The sequence below is a fragment of the Lates calcarifer genome, linkage group LG21, assembly GCF_001640805.2.
Source record: "Lates calcarifer isolate ASB-BC8 linkage group LG21, TLL_Latcal_v3, whole genome shotgun sequence".
Taxonomy (NCBI): domain Eukaryota; kingdom Metazoa; phylum Chordata; class Actinopteri; family Centropomidae; genus Lates; species Lates calcarifer.
In genome coordinates this window covers 1,320,342-1,327,665 of record NC_066853.1, presented here as the reverse complement: position 1 = coordinate 1,327,665, position 7,324 = coordinate 1,320,342, and the positions used below count along the sequence as shown (strand labels likewise).

Below are 7,324 nucleotides of genomic sequence, written 5' to 3'. Positions count from 1 at the left end.
GTCTTGACTCCATCCACACAAACTTCCCTTGGACTCTCTCCAGGACACCTTTGCCATATTTCACAATTCATCCTCTGAGCGTGGCGGTGGGAGGTTTTTTTCTGTTGTAATGTGATGACTGCTGGAGGAGCTCAGGCGAGAGGTTATCTGCAGGAGCTGAGTGTCTGACAGGAGGAGGGAGGAGCAGCTTCCTCTGGCAGCCGATCTGCTGAACTCACATTCCTGGAAATCTAAAGTCATCTAAATTTAAAAAATGGAAAGAAAAAAAAACATCCAGAGAGCAGCAGTTTTTAACTTTAACACACGATCACCAGAAAGAAAAGAGAGACTGAATGAATGAATGAATGAATGAAGGGCAGACAGAGTGTGAAACAGCTGTTTCCCGCTGTATAAACTCCGCTGTTCCCACAGCATTCCTCTGTAAACGATAAACAAACAAACAAACATCTATAAATCAGGTTCACCCCCCCCCCTCCCCTCACAGCTGATTGATTGATCCGTCTGATCAGAGAGGAATCAGCTGTGAGACTGAGATGTTCAGATTAATATCAGTCTAACGTCTGCACAGAGCTGCAGTCAGGAGGTGGTTAGCCTAGCTTAGCATAAAGACTGGAAACAGAGGGAAACTGTTAGCCTGGCTTACACCTTCTGACATCTCAGTGATGAGTGTGTAGCATGTTTGGATTTTAAAATAAGAAATACTGAAAATGTCTTAGTCTCATCAGTGAGGTTTGGTCACACAGATGCTCAGCTCTGTCTAATGTTTTTATAAGATAATTATCACCTGTTATGAACAAAGAATAGAGAATAAAGACGTTCAAGACACTCGTCCATCGTTAAACATTACAATAAAGTGAACAGGAATACAGACAGTAGATGAACAGGTTCAGGAAGCTCAGAGTTTATTTTGTGCATATTTGCAGAGAAAAACTAAACACTTTAAACACAGTGTGAGCAAAGGACTTAAATGAGAGTCTGGATTTAACAGCTTGTTATGAAATGTTTTATGTGACTTCAGCTGCAAAGTGACACAGCCGGCGAGAGAAGCACTTTTCTTCCTGAGTAAAGTTTCCAGCTGTTTCACGTGTTACAGCCGCTACATTAACAGACAGTTTCTGAGCTCTGACTGAGGGAGATAAAATTACCAGGACAGGAACATAACAAGGTGCTGAGTCTGAAAGGGCTTTATCTCTCTGTCCTCACTCAGTTCCCACACTTAGTGATTGATTGCAGGTTGTAAATTTTTCTCGTCATCCCTGACCCCAGTGACAGAGTCAGGTTACAGTCTGAGAGAGGAAGAGACAGGGAGGGATTCTCTGCTGTTTCTTTTTCTGCAAATGTGCACAAAACAAAACCTTTACATCTGCTTCACCTACAGTTTTTATTCCTGTCATGTCCATGTGAGTGTGTGCGAGGCTAAGACCAGAGAAAGGAAAGTGTTTCTGTTTGGGTCAAAATATTTCCTCATATTCCAGATAATTTCATCCAAACCTCAGACTAAAACTGAAACTGACACTGAGCGACCTCCGTGCACGATTTTTACGAGCTGGTCAGTAATTATCAGTCTGAGTCTGTGGGATTTTATTTTGAAAAGCTCAGAAAACATTGTTCTCGTGTGTTGTTGGGTGGTGGAGGTGGAGGAGGGGGGGTCAGACAGGTGTTGGGAGTTCTGTTAGACTCATCATCGCCGTGGTAATGTCCTCCCGGTCGTCACGCCAACTCATCCTCCTGAAGACGTTCCCACGATGGGCAGGGTCAAAGGTCAGCGCCTAGATGGATGTAAGAGGAGGAGGAGGGTGGGAAGTCAACGCAGGAGGAAAACATACCTGCTTCCTTCACCTCTTCTCATCACATTCAAGTTTTTTGGAGCCGGAAGATTCAGAATCATCACGTCGAACATGAACATACATCAGATCAAAGGTAAAGTACTCTTACAGGAGTACATTAGTACTGCTTCCTGTCCAACGAGTAGAACTGTCCCAGACTTCGTTTCCTAGTGTAGAGAAGGTAGAAGACGTATCTGATCTTATCTGCTGCACTGAGACTCATTCCTGTTTCATCGAGTAAAACATCAGTGCAGCAGGAAAACGACTTCCAATCACACACAGAGGATGAAGAGTTTTTACTCTTCCCGTGCAGTGACCTGCAGAGGGATGGCTGGCCCTGAGGAGGAGGGAGGGAGATTCACACCAGCTAAAGCATCAAGGTCCAGCTGAGACAAACCAGATGGAGGAGGGGCGCTGGTGTCTGGTCTCTGGATCCTGCAGGTAAACGTGGTCTGATAATGACCGACCTGAAGGAAGAAGAAGATGGTGGAAGGAAGAAGGTGCAGAGACTGTCTGCTGCAAAATAAAAAAGATTTATTTGTCTGTACTGATGTAAGTGACCCAGCTGTGAAAACACCTGCTGGGACTGGGACGAAGCGAACGTTAACACTGATGAAGTCATCGGTCACATGTGGCCATTTTCAATCAGCTCACTTTTCTATGATCGTATTTTAGTATCAGTGACTCAGTGATGAAGAGCTGGTCCACTGTCCTGGTTTTAATATTGAAGCTAATTAACTGATGCAGACGAGTTCCCTTCGTTTCTGTTATTTCAGGACTTCAGGAGACCAGTCGTGAACTCGTCGGGTACTCGTGGAGTCGAGCTTCTCAGCCTGTAAATCTCACATTCCTCTTCACCTTCCTGACCTCTCACCCACCCAGTCTGTCTGTCTATTTCTGTTGCTCTGTCACTTCCTCCCTGAGCGACCTCTGACCTTCCCGGGTCACAGCAGCTGATTTTGGGGGATGGAGGTTGAAGCCTCCTCAGCAGCTCCATCACGACTCCTGTGACGTGTTCATGTTTCTTCTTAAAGTCTTCAGGAGTCAGATTTGATCTGCGAGAGCAAGATGATTTTAATAAAAATAAATGATCCTTTAAGCCTGAATCCATCTGTTTCTCAGAGTTTCTCTGTCTCAGTCTCTCCATGTAGGACTAAATATTACACTTATACTGAAAACAGGAAACAGTGGAGCAACATGGCACGCACACACACACACACACACACACACATACAGAAACACACTGGAAAAACTTCTTGACAGCCACCACACATTAGTGAACTGAACCAGAACACACACTGTGTGGGCGTCAGACTGAGCTTCACACTCCGATCCCATCGACAGATCTTATCTGATCCTGAACCAGCACAAAATGTGTCACTTATCTAAACCATCAGTCAGGGCTTCATCACCTTAGGTTTTGTAATATCAGCGTTCTCGTACAAAGACTTTAACACATGTTACAGATCAGCTTTTCAAAGGTCAATGTTACTGTCAGTTGTTTTTAAAGCCAAAATGGCCGCCAACAGTCACCCCAGGTTGACAACAGCTCATAAGTCAAAACTTGCCATCAAAAATGCCTCATAGCTCAAAAACTACAAGTCCCATCACCACAGTTTCTTCAGTCTGAGCTCCACAGAGCTTCAGTGAAGACTCTGATGTTTTATATGTGGACGTCCTGTTTACGGTTTAGGCTCCGTCACAGTTTTAAAACAGAGCTTCAGAGCTCAGTTTAACATGGCAGTCTATGGGACTGTGGGTCAGAGCTCTCTGTGTTTGGAGGAGATTTATTCACAAACTGTGAGTCATGTGACAATGGGAGTCACACTGGGTGAGAGAGGACACATTTCTCTACGTCTTCATATAGAAAGTGTCTGTGTAGGTTGGAAACTGTGGGAATTAAAAGAGGTTTGAATCAGATTTTTATGGTAAAATGTTCAGAGGTGGCAGTTAGAGTGATGATGTCACACAGTCTAACCCTGAACATTCCACGCAATACACACCCATTATAAACTCTGACACGGGAAAATAAAAACATAAAATTTAAACAGTGATTTTATAAAAACTGTAACAGCTATCAACACGAAGATTTAACCCAAAAGACTCTCACTTCTTGTGATCCGGTTTAAAGTTTAAACCACATTTCTGTGTTGAAAGTCTGATGAAGTAATGTGGCTCAGAAGAGAGGATGGGTTTGATCTTTTTCACAGCAACTTCCTATTCGTTTTCTATGGGAATCTTTTTGCAGTTTTTTGTGATTTACATCGTCATGGTTACGAAAAATATTACTAAAAAAAGACAGAGCACTGCTTCCTGATCGAACCTCACGCTTCAGATGTATGTTTTGCCAGAGTTTTCTCAAAGCTGTAAGAACAGTTTGTGCTTGAAGTGTAATGATAAGAGGAAGGAAAACGTCGGATTCTAACGTGTGTCGTCTGTGTGTGTGTTTCCATATGAAAGGACGCACTGAGGTTCCCATGGAGTGTGTGTGTGTGTGTGTGAGTGAAAGTTGTGATGAGGAGGAAACAGGAACAGGAAGGATAAAGACGAGGACATGAATCAAGTCTTTACTTCTCTCTCTCATGATGAATATTTCAGACACACACACACACACACACACACACACACACACACACGTCATGTAGGATTGAGGGCAGACAGACTGTGTGTATCCAAAACAAGCTGGTGAAAGAGAGAGGGAGGAGGAGGAGAGGTCAGAGGTCAGGGACGGTGATGGAGTCACGACAGGTGTGTGTTTCATCTGTGTGTGTTCTTCACTCTCTCTCTTTCATCTGTCTCAGTTATGTCTCTCTCTCTCTCGCTCTCTCTCTCTCTCTCTCTCTCTGTCTCTGTGTGTGTGTGTGTGTGTGTGTGTGTGTGAGATCTGCTTTTTCATCAAATCAGAATCTTCTCACATCTACTTAGGTTTAATTTACAACATTGACAAGTAATTAAATCTACAAATCACTACAACTCAAACGACTGTAATCACCTTTTGTTGTGTTAGAAAGTCAGACAGAGTTCTGAGATACAAAATGTTGACACACTGGCAACAGTTGGACCTGATTTTACATCCTGAAATGTTTCTGGTTTAGAGATTATCTCCATTCATTCTAGTATTTAAGTGAAATGAACTAAAAACAAAGTCCAGCTGGAGCTGAAGGGAATGCCATCAGTTCTGTGGGTATTTAACCATAAACCAAAGTATTATTATTCACCAAAATAAAATGCTGACCTGATGACGGTGCTAGATTAACAGTCAGAGAGTCATCTTTAACAGTTTAATCAGGAACACTAGTGGAAAGACCCAAGTTCAATGATTTATTCAAACGATATAACACAAAGACTCACCTGCATGGAAACTCCATCGAAGGTCAAAGCTGAAGATTCAGCAAAGGCAGAAAATCAAGCAGCAAAGAATCTGGAGAGAGTTCAGGAACAAAAGTATCGTCTAAAAAAACCCAAGAAACACTGGAGGCAGAAGCCAGAATCAACATGAGAGAAACTCACACAAGGACTAATTAACTAACGAGACACAGGTGACACAGAAAAAGACAGGAAGCAAAACCACAACAGACACACAAGGAGAACTTTCAAAATAAAACAGGAAACAATAAGGGAAACCACCAAAGTATTTACAGTTCATCTTGACAGGATGTTGAATATCGGAACCAGATTTCACCACAGTCTGTTTATATACACTGCTCTCAACCTCATGGTGGCGCTACAGGAAAAGTGTCCATTAAATTTCATATCAGTCCATCCAGTAGTTGTTGAGATGTTTCAGTCTGAACCAAAGAGGTGGACTGACTGACCAGGTAATTAATATAAATTAGTTCCAACAGGTTTAACAATAACAGATTCATTAGCATCAGAGGCTGCCAGAGCTCGACCTTACACACCGAACCCAAAACCCAAATAAACGCTGAACATGCTGACGCCAAACGCCTCCCCTTGATGGAAAGTTTAGTTATAAAGGACGACATCTAGACATCAGGCTAGACAGTTCTACCTGTGGTGAAGTGGGAGCTTACCCAGAAGGCAAAGCTTTCAATTTACCAGTCGATTTACAGTCCAACCCTCACCTATGGTCGTGAGCTTTGGGTAGGGACCGAAAGAACGAGATTGTGGATACAAGCGGCTGAAATTAGTCTCCTTTCTAGGGTGTCTGGGCTCAGCCTTGGAGACAGGCTGAGTTCGCTGCTCCTTCACACTGAAAGGACCCAGTTGAGGTGTTTCCAACTGGGAAGAGACCCCAAGGCAGACCCAGAACTTGGCCTGGAAACACTTCAGGATCCCCCAGGAGGAGCTGAAAACACTCCTGGAGAGAGGGATGTTTGGAATACTCTGCTTACCCTGCTGCCTCCACGACCCGACCCCGGATAAGAGGAAGAACATGGATGGATGGATGGATGGATTCAGTCGCCTCCACTGCTATGACTGGAGGCAAAAAGGTCAGAGAATTCATTGGAAAATCTCTTCCTGCTTTGCAGAACCAAACCCCCTAACACATCATTAAAATCTCACCCCAGCCAGTCGACCAACCCTGGCCCTGAGCCGAACATCCACATCACCACAAAGGAAACGAAATGTCCGAACGGTAAATGCAATCTAAGTTTCTGTTTCCTGCTGTTGAAGATCTTCTGATCTCCACATCCCGTCTTCTTTCCTCCATTTCTTTTCCTCTGAGCAAAAAACAAAAAACTGCTTTTTCTTCTGAGGAACATGAAGTCAGATCTGGAGCTGTTTCCTTTAATCAGCCAACGGGAAGCTGAGCAGGGGGGCACATTACAGGGTTGCACCACAGCGACAAACTGATAAACAGCACAAATTCACACTGAGGTGAACACACACTCACACACGCGCGCACACACACACACACACACACACACACACACAGTGATGATGTGGTAAGACTTGAGACCTGATGTGTTTGTTTCAGATACACATTGTTCTATGTACACGTTTCCTGTTTTTCACAGCACTGCGCTTTCTGCACATCAACACACACACACACACACACACACCACACACACACACGCACACACTGTGTCCAGTTCTAGAGTAACTGTGCAGAGACAGAGGAGGTAACACTGCACAAGACTCTGAATAAGAGACTGCTGTGAACGTACCATGAGTAATGGGATTACTTTACTCAGTAGTGTGTACTGGGTTGGAGTATGTAACAGCCAATCGAGTTTTGTTTTGGAAAGGGAAAACAGAAAACAGATGATGAGCCTTTTTCCAATTTTAGTTTTAGAATAAGAAACTAGAAACCAAAAATGCGCTTTTCTCGTTTTGGAAAAACAAAGGACTAGTATTTTGAACATTTTGTTTTGAGTTAGTTACAGGCTTAAAAATCATCTGTTTTGTCATGCGTTAAATTATGTGTTTTTTTCCCCTGGAAGTCACCCAACAAACAACAGCACAGGATCCCTGTAAGCTGTGCTGCCCAGCTAAGGTGAAAACAGACGACCTTAGCTAGCCACTAGCTAGCA

The 7,324-nt window shown here is 43.5% G+C and overlaps 1 long non-coding RNA gene across 1 annotated transcript; it reads right to left on the bottom strand.

The window, feature by feature from the left end:
- Window positions 1–505: 505 nt before the first annotated feature.
- LOC127139066 (uncharacterized) lies at window positions 506–6,672 on the bottom strand. The gene is made up of 4 exons (XR_007808951.1): window positions 6,354–6,672; window positions 6,182–6,266; window positions 5,178–5,247; window positions 506–2,881 (listed from the first exon to the last, which is right to left on the bottom strand). It is a non-coding gene; the product is annotated as an uncharacterized LOC127139066 (long non-coding RNA).
- Between the last annotated feature and the right edge of the window lie 652 nt (window positions 6,673–7,324).